This window comes from Pyxicephalus adspersus, chromosome 6 (genome assembly GCF_032062135.1).
Source record: "Pyxicephalus adspersus chromosome 6, UCB_Pads_2.0, whole genome shotgun sequence".
NCBI classification, from domain to species: domain Eukaryota; kingdom Metazoa; phylum Chordata; class Amphibia; order Anura; family Pyxicephalidae; genus Pyxicephalus; species Pyxicephalus adspersus.
Window position 1 is genome coordinate 58,315,163 of NC_092863.1, and position 22,505 is coordinate 58,337,667.

Genomic DNA, 22,505 nt, shown 5'->3' on the forward strand with positions numbered 1-22,505 from the left:
AATGGGCTTTTCAGGGCCCTTTGTCAAGTTTTAGGTCCTATATCCTTTATACTCACCTGCTATTCGAGGAAGTATTGTGATACACTCTGTTTGAGAACTGGTTGTTACTGTGTTTGAAACTGAAAATAAGTTATTGTTGCCTTCCCCCTTTGTGTTATTCTCCCCCCTTTTTTTTTTTCTGTACCCTGTTGAAAACTTCTCAATAAAAATACAATTTCAAAAAAAAAAAGAAACAAAGAAAGAAAAAATAAAATGTTCATACTAGTTAAATTTTAATGTAGTTTTCTTCACGTTAAAAGCAGCATGAAACTGTTTCTTCTGGCAGCCATTCAGTTTAATTTATCAGTTTTGGTTCACTAGTGTGGACTAAAAATAATTGTGTTTTGGCACAAATATGTTGGAGACTTCAGGCTGACATACTATCTGGAAGGAGTGAACTCAGGATAACAGCCAGTTCTAAGGGACTGAGATCTCCAGGGATTACCACCTACAGGAACAGTGAGAAATAAAACAGAAGACACAATTGTTTATAAGTGCAGTATCGAAATATGTTTTTCTATATTTGAAAAGATGAGATCTGGTACATCAGCCTGTAGAAAATAAACACTTCATCGCTTACTTTGTATTTGTAAGGGACAATACAGCTCCATGGGGAGTATAACTTCTCAGACAATAGTTGAATTCTGGAGCTTAAATTAAAATTCAATGTTCAATAAAATCCATCAGCTCTCCAGGGAACTAGTACTAGAAAGATGTTCACTTCAGGCTCGAATCCAATACATGTAAATCTTTGTGGTGAGGATTTATATATGGGAAATGGTGCTGTAAATGGGATGTGCTCATCCTTCTTGGGTACATGCTCTGCATTGTTCATTGTCACCTTACCAACAGTCTCAAATCTCAGAAAAAATGTTGTGCAAGTTGTACATACTGTTGAAGGTGAAGCAAGTAAAAACATAAAATGGAGTATTATCTCAGTAAAATAAAAAAATATTCACCATAGTCTGTGGCTGATTTACTAAAGGAACTGATAACCTTTTCACAATAAATAATGTAAATGGTAATTTCAATTATAAAAGGATCTAAAACGCATTTCATTTGTATCTTATTGGATAATTGAAGTGCATATTCCATAATTTATGTTATGAATATACGCAAAAGTAGCTAAACCTTTAGTTCTGTAAGAAATAAATCACATCTCTAACAATATCCTGTGCCCTGGATACCAACTAAATATATCGGCAAAATATTTTCACCACATGTGCAAACATTTTTCAGCTTTTGCAAGCATTTTTTAAATTGTTTTTAATATCAAGGAGTAAAAACTGTGTTGCTTTGCTAGGCTTTTGCAGCAGTTTGCAAAGGCCTGCACAAGCCTTTGTAAATGCCTAAAAATGCCTAGAAGTTACTACCTGTTATCACTCCTGGGCACCTAGATGTGTTTTTTAACTGCTAGTCTCAATTTAACTTAAGTGTCCAGTGTAGTCCTTAGACAGTCCATCATTATCTTTTACTCCACCAATCTTCAATTCATTTTCCAGACTTCCTCCAGATGGGGAAGCTTCATTGGCAGTTTTGCACACACAGCAGTCCAGCCATGTTGCAGACTACAGTGCAGAGCTCCCCTTCCCATCTGGCACCTGCACAAGCTCCTACAAGCTCCTACAAGCACCAGGTGAACAGGAACTAGCTCAACAGATTTAGGGGCTCGGCACAATGGAGACACGTTGCACGAACACTGAGTGCAGTGTATGAGCTAGGTAAATAGCCAGGGCTGGTCAAAAGGCTATTTTCTGATTGGCCAGCGGATTGGACGGAATTGATAAAACAGAAGAGAGGCGTCTGCGCTATACTGAAGAAGAGGTAATTGTGACAACAATATTGATAAATCTCATAAAGTCATGCACCCATTTAAACTAATTGTCCATATGTAATAGCGTAGATGGGTCTTGGTGGCAGTTTATGCAATAGAGCTGAAGTCTAAAAAAATACATTTATTTGCATTTCTGGAGAGGAACCTGGTATAGTTTCATGTCTAAAACATTTCATGTCATTTTGTCCTGTGTCTTCTTTCCATACCACCAGTTTGTGGAGGGCCCTCCACAATATAATCTATAATGACATACATACGCAGAATGTTTTAGTTACATCTTGATAGCTCTTTGTGAAGTAGTTTTTTGTTAAGGGCATGGTATTACTGTTGAGGATAGATAGAGAGAGAGAAGAAGAGAAAGAGAGAGAGAGATAGATAGATAGATAGATAGATAGATAGATAGATAGATGACAGACCCAACTTTTTTAAGGTGGCATGTAATAGGATTACTATCAACACTGTAAATAAGATTAAAATAGCATGTAGTAAAAGCTCTCAAAAGTCAAATCCTTTGATATTTGATCAAGGATATGTAGCAATGGTACAGAGTTTACCAATAATTTATGTGTCATATTAATAGTAATTAACTGCATATGTTGTTTTAGTGCTACAATTATTTATTTAACTCCTGTATCTTGCAGTTAAAAAGACTCCACTTTAATCAAATTTTTCATGGTGGGGTTCCATACCAAACTGTTTTTGTATACATAGCAAAGTTATGATAAAACTAATACAAGATCCATATTACAGGTAGTTCAGTCGGAGTTCGATAACTTACATGGGTTGACTGCAGACATTGGATGCCATTTGTTTGTGGCAAGCAAGATTGAGTAGTAGTAGTCCCTTAGTTGTCAATAAACACATTTTTGTGAGACTGTAGCAGCTGCCTATTGATAGTTTTTGGCATTTACCTTGTACACTGGACTCCACATTGCTTCTTACAAAGCTAGAGAAATGTATTTGTGTACACATTTATATGAAGAGTGAAAGTCATGGGGTTTTTTTTGCTGGTTACATATCAATTTTTATTAATGGAATGGGCTGTGGTGTGTGTATACCTGCTTTCTGCTATCAGTGGGTCCCTAAGTTGCAGGAACTCCACCTGAAGTGTTAACTCAAAGAAAATTTAAACTTTTAAAGAACAAATGATCCACATTGTAAATGCAATTCCTTTATGCATTTCTAAATGCATTTATTCCGTAAATAAAATCAATAGACAAATCAACAGCATGTGACAACACAATTTCCAATATTTTATACATTATTGGCATTACTTAGTTGCTAAACTCTGTTAATAGTGTGAAATGCATCAGAATAGTGCTGCTACCTGCTGTCCTTTTTATTAATGTGATTTATTGACTAAATACTACTAGAACCAGAAGCTACAGTGAAGATCATTGTTCTTCTTTGTTCTCCTTCTTTATTGTTGTGTTTCTAATCCTAGGCACGAAGTATAATCTAAATAAAATGAAATTGCCCACGTCAAAGCATGTTTTCAGCCTTGTGTTGGAGTTAAAAGCGTGTCACCTTTTATAGAGGATAATGTTGATTTCATTTCCTCAGTGATTACATTATAAATAAATCTGTTGACGAATATATTTTGGGAATCAGAAAACGTGTAATGCACTCAAGAGCAAAATATGTTTTGTTACTTGGGGGATTCTGAGAACACAATCATTGCTTTTGATGCTGAATTCACCAAAGATTTGAAATGCCTGTAAGCAAATCTTTTTAAATTTTCTACAAACACAGCTGTACGTTTCATCATACTTCAGATAAGGTTAACAAGACAACAATTTGGTGTATATTACTGATTTCCTGAGACTTGGTGTTATTATTGAAATAGTATACACACACACATTAATTAACTAATATCACACAAAACCTTTAATACTAGTCAAGTTGGGCTGAAAATGAATGGAGGGCAATGTATCTGTATTCAGACTTGTAGAGGTTTAGTTTTTTTTTAGGTTTATATTTAACACTACAAGTCTGTATGTATGCTAGATCAGTCGTTCTCAACTTTTTATGCTCGAGGAACCCTTGAAACGGTTCTCAGATCTCAGGGAACTCCTAAAATTTTAACAGCTCATTATCAGTGAGCTGTATATATGATAATAAATATAAAAACTGAGAAATAAATAGGAAAAGAGGAAATTGTAAATAGAGAGGGATTGAAAAGAGGTTAGTTAGAGAAAAGGGGGTTGAAGAAGACAACACAAATAGAGCAGGGGAAGGTGGAGTAGGAGATAAGCAGAGAAGTTACAGTGGGATGGACAAAACATGGGAGTGGCAGTTTAATTTGAAAAAAGGGGGGAAGGTTAGGAGGGAGGGAGAGGGAGAGGGAGAGAGAGAGAGAGAGAGAGAGAGAGAATGAGAGAGAGAGAGAGAGAGAGAGATAATAAAGGAGCCAATCTGCTGGTGTGTCTGCAGCATAATTATATGAAATTCCTCTAACTTCAGTCAAAAAAGGATTTAGGGGATCTGTACCCTAGAAGTATATCCATCCACTTTTCTTTGATCTAATGTTCCCTAAAAACATCATAAAACTTTTCCAGTAAGTTTAAATTGTATATATGTTCTCTCTCTTCTCTCTTACTTTTTCTCTGTCTCTTTCTCTCTGCATTTTCTCTTCCTTATTCCCCTGTTCCTCCCCTCTCTCTGTTATTCATCTTTTTCTTTTTTATTTGTATGCAGTGTGAAAATGAAAAATCTAGTGATATTCAGGAGAAGCAAAGCAAGGAAATTGAGGTGTCTAGCAACTGAAGGAAGATTACACTTAAAAAGAAAATAAAAAGAATATGAGCAAAAGATGCAGAAAACAATGTTTCTTTGAATGGACGATTCTACAAAAACATTTAAGGATGATAACATCATCTGCTTTCTTTTGGCAATGGCAGATGACATGAGGATGGTTACTTTCTGAAAAGCTTCTACTTGTCAAAAATGAAATGATGAATGAAATTCCTAAATACACCTGTCATACATCCTTCTTCCCATACTTTAATGGAATCCACTATGTACTATTAATATTATGCACTATTACAGTTCTACACCACAAGTGGCCTGCCATATTAAACTTAATTCACTACTTGCTCAACCATATGCTTTATAATATTTTCAAAAAGGAGCAAGTAACTACAAAGCGGTAAGTTTGACTTCCATTGTTGGAAAGATCCTAAAGAGTTTGGAAAACAACCACATAAGGAGTTTCTGCTAGAAAAAAAAAATATTTTATTTATTAAATTATAGGTGATAGTTAGCATGGATTCAAGAAAGAATCTTTTTTTATTAGGAAGTAAGTAAACAGGTAGATAGTGAACTAGAAGTTGATATAGTGTGCATGGACTTTGCAATAGAATTTGACGCTGTATCCCACAGATGGTTAATTTGCAAGTTATGGTCGATAGGTTTAAAATTCAATCTGTAAATGGATAGAGGACTGGCTTAAAGAAGCATCCAGAGAGTAGTGATTAATAATTCTTACTATGAATGGTCCTAGTTGATTAGTTATGTAACCCAGGGTTTAGAGTTGGTACATTTCTTTATTAATGATACAGATTCAACTAGATTTTAGCTATAGTTACACAGTTCCAAGTTAGATCAACCTTGCCTCGTTTTCAGCCTAAAAGGATTTCAATTGTCACCTAGATAAGAGTTGTAAGAACTCAGTCCTGAGGGCAAGGAGGTCTACAACAAAAAAAGGGTTAAAAAAAGACTGTACAAAAGCTCTGTATGTGGCTCTAAGTGGTAAATAGTCTTAATCTAGGCTTTTCTTACTAACCTGGCTGTTATAGCCAATACAATTTGTTCACTGGATTTTACTTATGTGCATAGTTCCCCCTAAGAGCCAGCCTACTGTTCGTATCAGGTCTGAAGTCTTTTAGGAGACAAAGTGATTGAGCAAAGGACAGAAATTACATTGATGTATACTTAAGTGCTGTAAGATTTATAACACTGGACATTTTTTTTTTGTTTAAATATTCAGGAGATTATTAAAAACCTGAGAGTATCTTTGTATGAAATAGGGAAAAAAGAAAGCCACAAAAAGTCATTTTATTTCCGTGTTTGCCATCAGTTACAACCTACACACAGAGTAGTTGGCAATGTTATTTGTAACTAATAATTCATTCACACATAACTGTGGCCTGATGACAATCCAAGTCTTTAGAAATAATTTTGTAACCCTTTCTTATACCCCCACTTGTTAACTATTTATCAGCTTTTTTCCTGGCTCCCTTAAAAACTCTCCTTTTAGACTATTTTGTTCTGTAGTTGGGTACTTGAATGGGGCTTGAATAGGACATGTAATATATGCAGCTGGTGGGGCTGGCATTTGGGTAAACTAACTGCCTTCAACTGCATAGACAAAGCACAGGTTTATTTTAGCAAAAGATCAAATCACATTTTAGGAGCTATTTATACCTAAAGCTGGAAACTTTATGTAGGATTAACAGATTTTTCTAGAAGCTGTGATTTTAATTAAATAGAAATAAAACAACAGGAAAAGTTTAAAAACAGTCTTATGCCTTATATAGAAAAATTAGAAACCAAATATTGAGCATCTTGAAATACCTGTGTACTTGTCAGTGAAGAAGATTTTTTGGGTGGCCACTGATGACTATATGTTTATAATGATATGTTGTGGCACCATATTTTTGATCGAGGTTAACAGTTGTCTGGGACACTGCATAAAGACTTTGCAATAGCAACATTCTACAGTAAAGATTTTGTACCCCTTGCACTGGGGAAAAAATTGCTTGTTTTGTCTAGGGAATGATACAAGTAAAAGAAGTTTTGTCTAAGGGGAACTTACCTTACTCATTGCTTCCACGGCAGCAGGCAATTTCCTGTGGTGCCCTAAGTCCCCATGTAATGTCATTTTTTATTTAATATAAAAAAATGTTTCAGCAACACAGTAATGTCTTACTAACATACAAAAATACTTTTTATGGGGTGGCCATAAAGGAATGCAACTCATCCTTTATCTGTCAGTATTAAAGTAAAATGCTGGTTGATGATTATCATTAGTTAACATTGGCTATGCACTGGCAATTGCATATTGCTTTTGTTTGTTAATCATCTTCCAAGCTGATGGATCAGAACAGGTTGGACTCCTTGGATTGCAACTACTTACTACATCGGTGACCTAACACCCTCCCAGCCTCTTCCTAAACCTTGCTCCCCAGTTGTTACTGTATGGGATGACAGAGCCCTTGCCAACATACCATAGCATTTGACAGTGCAGAAGAGTGCCAGTGGCTGCAGAAGCAAGGAGAAAGGTAAGTTTAGAATCATCCCCTTACAATAAAGGAGCGATTACAAAAGGCTTTTACCCAGAGTTTATCTTTAATGGATAGAAAGGTAACTATTAAAGAAAGACATGGATATTTACTTATTAGTTATATAAAGTATGAAACCAGATTGGTCTTTCCTGACCGTTTTTTTTTTTTTCATTTTTATTTGTGCAGGTCTCATATGTGGCATCCAACCTAAATGACAATGCCACCAGTCTGCCTATGTCCTGTATCTGTCCAGTTCTGCTTCATAAAGAGTCTTTGATGACAAAAGCAAGGGCGGTTATCCCATCAGCTGTGCTTCTGTCATGGGTACTTGCATTCTTCTCACTAACATTTCTCTCAACGTTGACAGGCAGCTGTGTTGGAGAATGTGATCTTTAAGGAGAGAAAGGGATTAATTTGCCAAGGTGAAAGCTCATTGATACCTTAACTGTGCGTGTGGTGAATTCTCTGCATGAGAGGAAGCTGGTGATGAAAATAAAAACTTAACTATTACACGGTAAGCACATATCAAAAGGAATGAAATTGTCAGGACAGGTAGTGACATTCAGGCAAGTATATAATTATATATCAACTGTGAGCTGGAGAAATAACTTTAAAAATGTGTGAATGAAAAGGATAAAGAAACAATTATCAATAACTAAAGCATGTCATTATATTTTGATGATTAGGGAAGGTACAGATTATTACATTTGCAAGAAAGATTTATGGAGCATAGCGTTCTATGTAATTTGTGAAAATATTAAATTTATCACAAAGACCTACTTCGACTCAAGGACTCAGACAACTAAGAAAATTCTTATTTATTTTATTGGATTGGGTAATTTCCTTCTGTAAGCATTGTGAATATATGCACTATAATATAACTGCATTATTTGGTCTAGATTGATGGACTGTTGACCTAATCAGGGGAGGGTCCTCAAAATGGTTAAGGACTCTTTAGGTTTTTCAAAATGACTTTACACTCTGAGTAAGCCCAAATCTCTTGCAGACCACTGGCCTAATAATATGTTGGCAGACATGCTTTTGATTGTGTCAATGCAATAATGATGGAGTGCTTCTGTGGTTTTGTTAGCATAGTACTTGAATTTTCGCTGGTGACATGTTACTTGTCTTGGTAATTTATTTTGGTGCAGTATTCTGCGTATGTTAAGAAGGAATGGAGTGGTACAAGGTAGAGAGGGACAACGCACAAAGTAGCTACCCTGAGAGAGAAGAAACATAAATCGGTCCTTACTGGCAACATCCCAAGGTAAAAACAAAGGGAAGTTGCATTTGATTTTTGTTTTCGGGTGTAGATACTTACAGTATATACCTATAACATCCTCCAATAATGGATAACAGAACAGAAAACATCATGTAAGGGAACATGCTGCTTCCTTATGTACAAATTTTAAAATGAGCTCAAATCTGGAGCAATGGTTAGGGCACCTGACCAAAAATACTCACTAAAAACCTACACACCTTTAGTTACTTGATAAAAAAAGTAAACAAGATATATCAACTTTACATTTAAACAACTGCATTGATTGCATGCATTTTTATTATTATTTTTGCCACAATTACGTATGATAATAATGGTAATAATAATTATTATATTGTGTTCTTTGGAGATTTACACAGACATAGGCACAAAAATCTTTTTAAAGACTTTCACTGACTTTGGTGAGAAAAAAAATAGATGTAAGCCTGCATGTAAGCTTGTAAGGTATAATACTTGAATAATATATTCTGCAGAGACCTGTTTATAAAGACCGAGCATTGAGGTTTTGCAGTGCTTTGCTGGTTGCTGTCATGGTGCCAATGTCCACCTTCTGTGCTTCTAAGTGATCAACACTGACAAGTTGGGGGGTTCAGAATTTTACTTGGCATGGCGACATGGCATATGTCACGGCTGGTGGCACCAGCTGCTTTGTTTGGCAAAAATCCACTGCCTGATGTTATATAATATGGCACCTTAAAGCCTGTCATATTTCCTCCATGTGCTTTGATGAATTATAAACAAAGGAAAGAAAAAACAGAGCTTAGGTAGAATAGCACAGACAAATACTCTAACATTATTTGCCAATTCAACAAATCTGCACATTTCAGCTTTTTATTAAATGCCTCTCTTTCAGAGAAATGACAGCTGTTTAATCTAAAAAAGATCTAGGTTGCATGTGTCTTCCAGCTGCTTTCAACCTGTATATTGTAACATGCCAAACCAGCCTGAGTTGATGGGGTTTAAAAAATATAAATATCAGAAGTATGGAATACATATATCTACACATAGCTCTACTATTGTGTAGGTCCCCAAAACATTTCCACTTTATTGAGGCAAAAACTTAACAAGACCTTTAAAGTTTTTCTTTAGTATCTGCCATCAAGACCACCTCCTTGCCATATGTATCTGTGGGTATATATATATATATATATATATATATATTAGTTTTGGATAGAGCACAGGAAAATTTTTTTTTATCACCATTGGGGACCCTCATTTTCTGTCCAGGTAATACTATGGGTATTTCTCCAAACTAATGAAATATTTCTTTCTGCAAGAGTAAAAAAAAGTAAGGTTAATAATTTCTTTCTAACTTTCTGACAGTAGTCACAGGGACAGCAATTGAGTGTAAATCTCCCTAGAAGAGGCACAGAGAAGAAAAAAAACTTAAATACTGTTTCCAAAAATAGAAAAAAGTTTTGGGTACACACACATAATATATTACTATCTACTTTCCAATGCAGTGGTTGCCAACCTTTTCGGACCTACGGACCACTAATTTACAGGCTCTGGACTGCACATACGCAGAGAGCGGTGTGTCACTCAAAGGGGAAAAATCTTCCCCCATAGTGACGTCATGATGCCAGAACCCGCCCACTCTTCCATCGCAGGTCAGGAGACACAACACTCCCAATGCCCTCAGCCTACAACCTGTACGGGGGACATGCACCCCCAGAAGGACCCCACTGAGGGGGCACACCGGCCAGAGCCACGGAACACCAAATATCTCTTGCGAACCAGCGGTTGGTGACCGCTTTTATAATGGATGTAATCCAAAAGAAAAAAAAAGGGTCAACATTAAAGGGTCTATTTCTAAAGCAGTGAATCTAATATTCACTGAAACATACCCTGGTGGAGTATCAATTACTGCCATTAAAACATATTGACCTGAAAGCTTCTCCACCAGAAAATGTTTCAGTGAATGTCAGATTTCCTGCGTAATAAATAGACCCTATATAAAATAATTTACTAAAGAAGTTTAGTATTTTACATAGTACATTATTTAATATTTACTTTACTTTTTATTAATTGGAATGCAAATTTCTGCACAAGATTGATTCAATAAATGTTGGGTAAACTTTAAAAACAAAGAGAAAACAGCAGGTAGAAATGAAAAACAAATGCAACCAGATAGGGCTTTATTGCAGAAACATGCAATGTCCCCTTTGCAGTAAGCATTCCACCTGCCTTATCACTCTCTTGATCTGTAAAAATCGCTGAGCTGAGGATACCCAGCACATCTTAGTTTTCTCTGCGGTTTCTAGAACTGAATTGTTATGTCATCCTGGCCTGACCAAGATGGCTGAAGATTGGATGAAGTAAGAGAAGAAGGAAGAAGATGGTGCCGCTGTGACAGAATCAGGACAGGTGAGTGTAAATAGGGTTTAGTTCGACTTTAAAGTACGATTCAAGGCTTTTACTGTATATGGAAGTCTAAACATGTCTCAAATATAGTGACACAATCCAGGTATGTAATGCACAGGCATAGGAGTCTATCTATTGGATGAGCAAACATTTGCGCAGTTTATGTGAACCTGCTGGCATGCTGAATATGTTCATATTTTTGTCTATCCTGCCGCAATTCCTTTTAGTAATTATCCCTACTATGTTGACACTACATATTTCTTGAAAAATGAAAAAGAATTAAGAACATAAATGAGACCAATGCTGATAAAATACATTTATAGGATTTGGTAGCTGGCTGGTAGTTTAGAGAAATGTAGCTATTTATCTACTTAATTTGTATTTTTGGCCTTTGCTTTTATTCTTACTTTAGGGGGGCCTTATCTACATCTTTTGTGTACTTTAATACAATTTAAAATAATGTATTTTCCAAATACAATTACATACTGTTTACACAGTTTTTTTGTTGTTGTTTTCTGGCCACACTGTCAAGATCTCAGAATAATTGCATCTGAATCTCTCAGAAACAAGCCAGCTGAGCAACACTTCTTGAATATTATGCATAATTCCCATTGTTTTTTATTTATAATTTTCCCATATCTCTTTAACAAGTGCACAGGTGCCACGCGATAATGAGATATAGCGGTGTAAGTCATAGAGATTAAGGTGATACAGAAAGATAATGAGGAATTATGCATGTATAAATCACTTGTTGACACAAATAGCTGTTTATGTGTTTCATAGATTGGGATACAGTGCAGAAACTGAAGACTTCTCACCTATCTAAAAAGACTACACAGAAATGTTATATATCCTCATAAACATAACTCTATTAATGAAGGGGGAAAATGTGGCCTTTCTACACAACATTAACCTCCAGAATTAAGCAGAGAGCACTAAGAAGAACAGATATACCTATTTCCCCAGATTACTACCCTAACCTCCTGTCTTCCATGATGTCATCCACATAGGGACCTTATCCTATCTTATTTTACTAGCTCATGATAATGATTCCCTCTGTATCATTACCTTTATGTTATGTATAATATGTTTGTAATGTAATGTATGTAATTATTTTTGTATATTAAAATGTAATGCTGTTAGTCATGGGTTTTATAAATAATAATAGAAACTAAGTATTTGATCTACAGGTAGCCAACTGGACAAATACCTTTCATCCATTTACAAAGCACATTGAAATATATTAATTAAACCATCATAGATAGTTTGATAGATGTTAAAAAGGTACCTTTAATAACAATAACCAATTGATAACATTGTTCAGGCTTCATTTTTTATTAACATTTAGAATAATTTGTAACTAAACCCAAGAACAAATATGTAGTATACTGCAGTTTACCAGTGCTTATATGTGGTGGATGCATTTGTTTTCCTATTTTGAGCTTTTTACAATTTTTTAATTATGAGGATCCTTCCAATACCATACTTGCTGTATTTGGGTTACAATACTTACTGACTTTATTGTGTCTATAGAGGACCAACATTAGGTCACCTTAGGCTGCTCTTTCTTGATTAAGAATATAGAGTACAACCCTCTCTTCCTACCTCCCCAACATAGGGGGGATTCTATGTTCAAAAAAGTGAATGGACAGGCTTGATAATACTGCTTTTGATTTTAGTAGTGCAGAGTAGCTTAGGAGTTCACCTAATTGCTAGCATAATTATGAGACATTCTATGTATTTGCACTGGTTAAAATTTTTATGTATTTGTATGTACATGTATGCACTAAATACATTTGTTTTTAAAAGTTGTTCTTAAATGCACTTAAGAGAGAATAGAACTAAATACAAATTACAAATACAAAATCCCACACAAACTATGTAAAGATATCTGTACTAAAGCAAATCTATCTTAATCATTGCCAACTTAAAAGCCTCTGACCAAAGTAATATTCTCCAACCCATGGTCACAAAATAGATCAAGGCTTGTTCACACATAGAACAGTTTCACAGCAACTGACAAGCCTGGCCGGGAACTATTGTAGGGCCTGGGGATGAGAAGAGACCATATCAAGTCAGACTCTCCTTTGATATGTACTGCAAATATTGGGATGACAGATTTCCTTGGGGCTGCAAGTCAAGAAAGAGAAGGGTCACAATCTGATAAAAGATTTTCATTATTCAGAATTTAAGCACTATATACATTAGGTGACTATAATACCTGCAAAACACCTCAGTGGACATTCAGAAGGCAATAGATGATGTAGCGATTTCTATATCCATTGCAGCCATAATGCAAACAGCACATATATAAAGCGATACATAATTTTATATAAAATGTGCTCTACTTAGAAGAATACTTTAGCTAAGAAAAAGAGTTTGATGAAAGGATTAGGGAGAGCCCCATGATTGGACAAGAGCCTGGTCATGTGATCTTAAAATCAAGACCTATCTTTGTTCTTTTCTGATTTCTAAACACTATCCCGGCTTGTTTGATATTTTGAATGGAATGGGCCATGGAGTACATAGTAAAGTGATTCCAACAGTGTGTGGATATCGATATCTGTTGTCCATAATTTAGAACCTGTTGGAAGCTTAGTAAAGGAGATTTCTTCACATCCTGTCAGGTAAAAAGTTGTCCCAACACTCAAATTACCCCTCATCCTTGTAATTGTAACACTAACCTTTTTGCCAGCCCATCCTTAATTATGTAAAACACTTTTGTATGCTCACATCTCTTTCGCTGTAATCTTCTGCACCAAAGACGTACCTTCCTGCACTAAAACATGCTGGTGCTGAGGTTCTACAACCCCATAATTCTGCTTGGCTTTGGCTAATACTCCAATTTTCTGTCACTGTATGCTGTCCACATTGTCCCACTCAGCAGGGCAGCACTGATTCTTTAAATTAAACTTATACCAAAACTTGTCCCTCATGTCTGCTTGGTGCTGTCAGTGGCCTCACTACTAGTCCCATGATTGGACTGTTCAGAGATGGCTCTGTGGTATCTGTAGCAAAGTACCAGTAAATCTGTATCATTCTGCATATTTGGGGTATATGGGCAGTGAGGACGGGAGACGAAGTCTTCTGCTTTTAGGGGACCAGGGAGTGAAGAAACATTTTGCAACACTTACACAGGGAGAGGTGAGTAAAGGATAAGGGAGAAATGCTCCTTGCCAGTGACCCCTCCCTTTTATAAGGATAGTGGGGGAGTAAGGGTGGAGTATTGCCCTGTCACGTTTTTCCATACACAGATAAGGAGATGCTGCTGGAAATGTGAGGGTATAGTTGATATGTATGTTTGAGGGTGTAAGTGGTGCTTTAAGATGCTGCATTTTTTAACCTAGGTTTATACTTGAGTCAGGCAAAAGTGATTATTATTATACAGCACCATCATATTACACTGTGCTGTACAAAGTCCATAGCAGTGTCACTAACTGTCCCTCAAAGGAGCTCACAATCTAATGTCCCTACCATAGTCATTAATGTAGTCTAAGGTCAATTTAGGGGGGAAGCCAATTAACCTAACTGCATGTTATTGGGATGAAACCCACACGGACACAGGGAGAACCTGCAAACTCCATGCAGATAGTGTCCTGGCTGGGATTCGAACCTGGGACCTAGCCCTGAGCCACTGTTTCTGCTTTCTTGAGTAAACAAGTTCCTACCCCCTTATTGCAAGAATTTAGGACTAGTTTGTGCCTAGAGGGATTGGATCAACGCAAAAAGAAATTAAGGCACCCAGAAAGCTTGCATCTGTAATAAGTTAGCTAATAAACATAATTACTTAAATTTCAAATGTTCCACAATAAATCGATAGCTAACACAGTATACAACTCTTCTACTGCTACAAAGCAGTAAGAAATACATTATCGGATACAATGTTTCTCTTGCTTTTTAATCAGCGTTGTTCATTAGTCTCAGTTTATTAACACCCAAATGGAAGTAAGTTCAAATAAAGTCATTATTAAAACTAGCTTTTTAATTTTCATTTGTAGGTCACTTGTAAGGGGTTGAGAGACATTTAAAGGATACAAGAATAGTTCTTTTAAATCAGCAGCTACTCCAAATTTAGCTTTAATAGTCCTGGCTTCCCTCTCCCTAGTGACTTTACAGTCCGAGCAGGTTTACTTCTCTTGGCCTACGTTCATCTGATGTGCAGTGACAGTAATTAGTACAGCAGTAGTGTTTGTGAAGGGCGAGCACTGTGCTATCATACTGTCACAGTGTCAACTTCTGGGTAAATAAGGGGGATGGGAAGCATTAAAGAGCTAAATGTTGTTTTGGGCACCAGAACATCCCTTCTCTTCTTACCTGCTAGATTTTGGAGTAACTGAATATTAACAATAAAGTACAAAAAGTGCTCCATGCTGTTCTCTGTCTGCATGAAGGTTTATTATACAAATAGGGAATGCAATACAATATTACATCAAAGTGATAAGCCTTGATGAATTTCGCACACTAAGGACTTACTCATAAGACTGCAAAATACAGCAAGGCTAAGGAGTGTATGTGCAAGTGTTCCTAGACATGTACTAGACTAAAAGTAATCATGGTAAAGGTGTCAGAATAAACTTAAAAAGGTCTCAGTAACCACTTTGTGCAAATTTGGGTGAAATGTAAAATATTTACACAACTGGATAGGAATAGATAAAAGATCACCATTTGTATAATACAAAGGTGAAATATAGATAACTACATCTTTCAGGGACCTAATAAGCAATAGTCGTGCATGTCACTGTTCTAGCTTCAATAGGAAAAGACTTGTGAGCACAACGATAGAAGATAAGGTTCCGATCAAAAGGCGTCCCCAACTTTTGCTTTAGTGTGTAAAAATTGCTTGGATGCAGCACATACTCTTTTGATGAGTGTTCATCTGGGTTGTGCTGTATATAGCAAAGCAGAGTTTCATTAAAATAACAAGACACCAGTCATCAAAAACATGTTTTTAAACACAGAACAAAAACTAGCATTCTCAGCGCTGATCAAAATTGAAACCCTCTGCCTGCCAAAACTGCTTTATCAGAAAGCAGTTAGCATCTGTGCCGGTTTCCTTCTGTACACAAGCACTATACTGTAGATCTTCAGCTACATTAGGTGTCAATTAAAGGGTTATAATATATTGAGAGTGATGTGCTTTGGGATGATAATGTGGTTCATGTACTTAAAATACAATTTTGCTCTGTTATCTGTGTGTTTTTATTGCTGTGTATATACATTGATCAGCCAAAATATTTAAACCACTGACAGGTAAAGTAAATAACATAGATGCACCTATTACAAGGACATCTTTCAAAGGGGTGGGATGTATTAGGCAGCAAGCGGACAGTCAGTTCCTAAAGGTGATGTGACTAGGGCCAAATTGTGATGGCTAGATGACTGGATCAGTTTAGGTCTTGTGGGATGTCCCTTATATGCAGTGCACCTACCAAAAGTAGTCCAAGCAATAACAGGGTAACAGATGCCCAAGGCTGTCCAAGTAAAATAGGATCAGTGTTGCCAAAGGCTCAGTTACAAACGAACCCTTTTGGTCTCATTCTACAGAAGATCTACTGTAGCACAAATTGCTAAAAACCTAAATGCTGGACATGAGATGAATGTGTCATAACACACAGGACATTATATCTTGCTTTGTAAAGGGCAGTCAGAGTGCTAGTGCTGACCCTTGTCCACCAATGAAAATGAGATAAGTATCAGAAGTGGACCAAGGAGCAATGAAAAAAGGTGGCCACATGTGATGGATCTTGTTTCCTGTAGACTGTTTCTATGGCTGGGTGTCTGTTCTTCATTTACCGGGGAGAAGAATGTCAGCAGGATGTACTATGGAAAGAAAGCCGTCTGGCAGAGGCAGTTTGACTTAAAGATCTGCTGCTAAACTCTTGGTGCCAGATACCACAAGACACCTTTAGAGTCAGAGCTTTTCTGGTGGCACAAAGTGGGACCTCCACTAATTTAGTCAGGTGGTTTAAAAAGGTGATCAATGTATATTAAATCCTCATTAAAGTTTTACACTAGTAGTCTTATTTATTTTAGTGAATTCCCCCTTTAGGTTAGACTTAGACAAAGTTGATCTATTATCCCAAGGGTTTGATGCATCTGTGAGACTCCACAGCTACGTACGCATGTAAACTTTATGTAGCTAGAAACAATCTTTTGTGGTTGCTTTCAGCCACACTAGAAAATACGAGTGCTGTATACACAGTTCTATTCAGTTCTATGGAGGATTCTATTCAGTTCTATGGAGGACAAATGCTAAAGGAAGGAGGCACCCTGCTAAATTCTCCCTCATAGGAAATGACAGTGGTTGTCTCTGCTTTTTTGTTTAGCGATCCACCACGGTGATGATCCACCACATGGTGTCAGGGGACCAGTGTATTTTTCAGTTTGCATGCTGTATTTGTAGCCTAGGGCTATTTTGTGTATATCATAGCATACAGTATGTGTGTAGTGTTTACAGCAAGTAGACTGAACTTCTATTTAACCATAAGCCTTTCAACAAAGTTTTAACACTGACTTCTCAGCCACATACAGTGTTGACAAAACATGCATAAATGAGGCTGACCTAAGAAATAATTGATAACTGAGAACAGAGACAGAATAATACAATACTGGTATGTGTGTATATGATGTATAAATAAATGATCATACACCAAGGGAAATAGTTTTTTTCATTATATTTTTTTTTTATTTCATCTTCCCCAGAGTTTATATTTTAGGATCTGGGAAATATATTTTCCTACTATCCTTGACTGCAGCTGATGCTGAGCAGGCCAGCAGTAGCCACCAAAATGCCCTATCCTTTCTTTTTCCATGCTACGCATGAAATGGCAGCCTCCTCCTGTATGTTATTTGTATGAAAGGAGTTTATTTATATGCGTGTATGGAAAACCTGCAAATGTTATAGTAATTCCACACATGGCAAAATGTCACAAGGAGTGGTGACTTGATTAACCCCTAATCCATGGCCATCCTGTTTATGCAAGTCTCATCTCCTTTGCTAATCTCTGATAAAGACTAGTGAGAGAAGTTCTTAAAATTAAAGAATTGTTAATTGTTCTGGTCCTTTTTGATACTGATTTTTAGTTTAATATATAGATTAATGAGTACTAAGACAAATAACTCATGTGGGATCACCTTTCCTGGGATAAAGGTATGTTTAGACAAGGAGAGGATATATAAGCAGACTTCAAACTGACATGAAGCCAAGTTTGCATTAAAAAGTTGCAGTTAGCAAATAGTTTTAGTATATAAATAAAACAGAAAAAAAATCCTAAGGAGTCAGGCACTAAATACAGGCAAGACGTTGAGTTACAAACATCCAACTTAAACTTACAATCGGAGGCTGTACAGCAGGGGATCACCGGGATGCAGTCAAAGCTCATCAGTCTGTGCTCAGAAAATCTGCTGCTCCTAGAAAAGTGCTGTCAATGAGGGGCGCCAGCCTTAATAGAGACCATTGTACTATACAGTACATCATATTACTATATATCATACTAATTGTAGCAGAAATTGCAAAGAGGAGCAAGATCCTGATACAGAGAGGTTCACCAAAGTCTGCCATATCAAAGACCTGAGATGCTACAGGGCTATTTACGATGAGAAAAAGAAAATCTCTGTGCAAACGTCCCTTGATGCCTACTTTAAGAAACTGACTCCAGCAGCAGAATCACTGACTCTGATGCTAGTCCCATCCTCTCCAATAAGTCCATCATCTTCTACCAAGATTGCTGCTGTTTAAGCATTTACAGAAAGTAAGTATGTACAGAAAGGTAAAAATAAATAATATGTTAAGACGAACATCTATCAAAGTTTCATTTAAAAAAAATGTACCTGTCAAACTTACATACAAATTCAACTTAAAGCATACCTGAACTCAATATTTTTACTTGGCATAGAGGCTCCGGCTGCTCCTTTAAAGGGAAAGAGATGCCAATCTCAGGCAGCTGCTACGTCACCCGATCTCACACCTCCGCAGTGCGAGATCGGGGGATGGAGCAAGAAGACCAGAAGAGAAGATGGTGGTGCCCAGCACATACGTCGCAGGGATGCAGAGGAATCCCAGGATGACATGGGACCAGAAGAATGACCAGCTTCATCGAGGGATCTGCTGGATTAAAGGTAAGTGTCATTTTTTTGTTTTTAGTTTACTTCGGCTATAAGGACAAACCTACAGAACAGAATCTTGTCGTAGCCTGGGGACTACCTGTAAACAGTTTCAGCTATCTCAATAACTGTTGATGGGCTATACTCAGTTTAATCCAAAAAATACAGGTTTCCACCAACTTTTACTCACACAATCTTTGCATCTCTTACAAGTAGCTTTGCTTGATGCTTTCCCTACTCAAAGCTTTAGCAGTAATTAGAGGCCAGTAAACCAGAATCTGGCCTGAATCAGAACTTATCATTCAATCTTCAACTAACAGATGTCCTTTTTTACACACAAACCCAAGCTGCCAATAGTGATTGTGCGATTGCACAGTGGTATTGTAAGGAACTTACCCGCCCTGCGAGCCCGCGGTGTCCCTGGGGTTCCCAGCCACAGAGGGGGACGCCACAGTAGCAGGCAGCATGGCCGAGGCTGCTGCCCTGCTCCCAGCTTGTCTGTCTCTACAGGCGGAGGGATCCGCCCTGGCCAAAGTACTGTTCAGCCAGGCAGCAGCCCTTGCATCCCTTTGGATGTGGTTCCTGCTCCCAGCACTCCTTTGCAAGTGCAAAGTAGTGCACGTCCTAGGGGTACTGTGGGAAGAGGTGCGCGTGTCACCATGCGTCCCTCTTGTACCCCCCGAGGGCGTGGCACTCGGCTGCCTCGCCCTAGGGCGGGACAGAGTTAGTTTGAATTCCCTGCGGCCAATCACCTGCAGGGGATTTACTCAGTCTCCTATCAGACAGTGCCAGGTGGCGCAAGGTGATTGGTCATCCTGGCCATTTAAGGAGAGCCTGTCCATTACACCATTGCCCGCTATAGCCTCTGTTACCACAGTGTGCTTGGGTGTGTCTTGGTGTATGTTAAACTTTATCTGCTTGTCATCTCCTCAGTGACCTGGCCTGAAACTAACTCTGATTGAACTCTGCCAGCCCTGACCTCGGATTGTTATTGACCATTCTGCCTGCTGCCAGCCCTGACCTCGGATTGTTACTGACCTGCATTTGCCTTATCCTTCTGTACCTTGCTTGATTGGAATTAACCCTTGCTGTGCTGTGCTGTTTTGAATAAACCTGATTCAAGGATATCTGGAGTTGGTTGTGGTTTGTGTGCCCAGGCGCATTACAGGTATCATATAGACAATTATTCAAGACAGGCCAGCACACCTAGAAGCATTGAAAACCATTAATACAATTTTTGGAATTATTCTTTCCTAGTGTGGAGAAGGGCCATATGGCCAATGCCCTCCATGAATGTCATCTGCCTTGTATGAATTTGTACCCAGAATTTGTAAAAATTGAATCGGATCAGACCTGCTAAGAAAGAGTGCCAAGGTAAATCTGGAAAGGGCTGCTTCAAGACATGAAGAAAAAGTGTTCTCTGTCTGGGAAGAAGGTACATGATGTAGTTCCTGTCCAATCAAGACCCACTTCTCTCTTGCTAGTGATATTGGTATTGCTTTGCAAAGGGTTCTTTGTTTGCAAAATCAATGCTATGGGGTCTGCAACCTTTTTTAGGATGGAGATGGCAGATGTACAGATATTATTGTCTAAAAGGAAAGACAGGCTCTAATAATCCAATATAGCTGTTTATGGGTATTCTAGACTATAATCCCCCTTTCCCAGACTTCATTTGTCAAAAAAACCCTAGAAAATGTAAAATGACGGTGACCTAATTTTATTTGTTTACTGCAAGACACCAAACCACACCAGAAGATTCTGTATAATAAAAAACACACACACTTTCTATACTGTGCACTAATAGTACAGACTTATTTGGGATTTGAAAATGTTATAGCAATATTACCTATAAAACATTTCTTCCCAGAATTCAGTGCTGAAAACATGCATACATTTGCATAATGAAGACTGGTTTACCGTTGCTAATCATGGAGAACAATATATGCAGAATTGTACTGATAACTCCTGGTGAATATGCAGCAATTTAGCTTGTGTTAAATACTTCCCATTAGGTAGTAGCATTATATGATCTAGGAATAATAAAAGAATAAAGGACTAAAAAGATTTTAAAACTTTTTTTTAGAACATTATGCAGTTATAGTAAGCCAGTGCCAGCAGCAAGTGACTAAATAGTAAAAGTCCTGCCAGTGTTTTGCAGGGGATGCCTAGATTCTTTGTTAGCTTTATATTGCTGTCCATGTGACCGTTGGAGATTTCCCCTCACTTCCTGGCACATTGACAAGAATTTCCTCATTTGCATTTACCACTACATTTTCTTAATACACGGATGACGATCAAAACAGGCATACTTGCCTTCAAATTAATAGTATATTTTTTAATAGCCTGATTGCTGTTTTATACAGGCAAGGATTTGAAATATATATTTTCTTTTCTACAACATAGGTAATACAATAATAAATGATAACAAGGTGATATATACTTCTGCTATACTACATAAATATTGGAATATATATCTATAATATTGCTTCTTTTTGGATATATTGCATACATTAATTAAGGCCAATGACAATTCATGTTATTTGCATAACCATTGCAATCAAGATATGGGGATACGTGAGCCTATGTTGACACAAAAATGGCTTTCACATGTAGAATACATTAATAATGAATTATTCGTATAAAGTCATGCTCATTACAATTCTACAAGAGCTATTTAAATGTGACATTGAAAAATATAATATGCAATGCAAATTGTTTCTCTTATAATTAATGATGTTCTCTTTTGTGCTTACTGTCAAAGGTTACTCAATAGCTTGTTGAATAACATGAAAATCGTAATCTGTCATAGACTGACGTTATATGTAATCTTTGGAAATGCAATGTTGAATCCCACTTCTTGAAGCTATGGTATCCCATAATAACAAATGATAAGCGGCTTCTAATATTTGTTTTAGTTCATTTCAGTATGATAAGGAAAACTAATACCTCCATGTTGAGATGATCTAGAGGGTTTATTTAGAATAAAAGTTACAAAGTAAAAGATTAAGAGATAGAGCAAAGCACACATGTGTGGAGACCCATCGGCACGATCAGAAGGTCTGACTACTAGTCCCGAGTGAAGACTATTTAAGTTGAAATTCTGAACAGATGTCAAGTGGGGCCCCAAAAAGATATCTTATTCTTGTTACATTACATCAGTATTGTAGATGACAACATATCCAAATTTACTACATCAAATGGAGGTATAATTCTTACTATTATCTCAACTGACTCCACCAAGGCTGGATGATAACATTCACCATCTCAAACACAAATTCCATGAATATCTAGAACAGACCCTGGCAGGTACCAGTGGCCCCTCAATCCACTCTAATACGTGAACCAGTCATTTATTAGCTAAAGCATATAACACATAGCAATCAACCCAAATCAATAGTAAATAAAATAGAATATATAATACCTAATTTTCTTTATCAGGTATTATGCAATAACTGATACAACATGTTATATAATTACAGACAGACATATCTAACTGAATCCTTTTACCTGTAACGCTGTTTTTTTCAAAAGGTTAGGAATTTACATTCTTCACCGGAACATAATGTCCTGCCTGTGAGCATAACACAAAAGAAATAAAATA

The 22,505-nt window shown here is 37.1% G+C and overlaps 1 long non-coding RNA gene across 1 annotated transcript; it reads right to left on the reverse strand.

Moving 5' to 3' along the window:
* Nucleotides 1-257: 257 nt before the first annotated feature.
* LOC140332552 (uncharacterized) lies at nucleotides 258-22,475 on the reverse strand. The gene is made up of 3 exons (XR_011921166.1): nucleotides 22,412-22,475; nucleotides 18,669-18,905; nucleotides 258-487 (listed from the first exon to the last, which is right to left on the reverse strand). It is a non-coding gene; the product is annotated as an uncharacterized lncRNA (long non-coding RNA).
* Nucleotides 22,476-22,505: the final 30 nt, after the last annotated feature.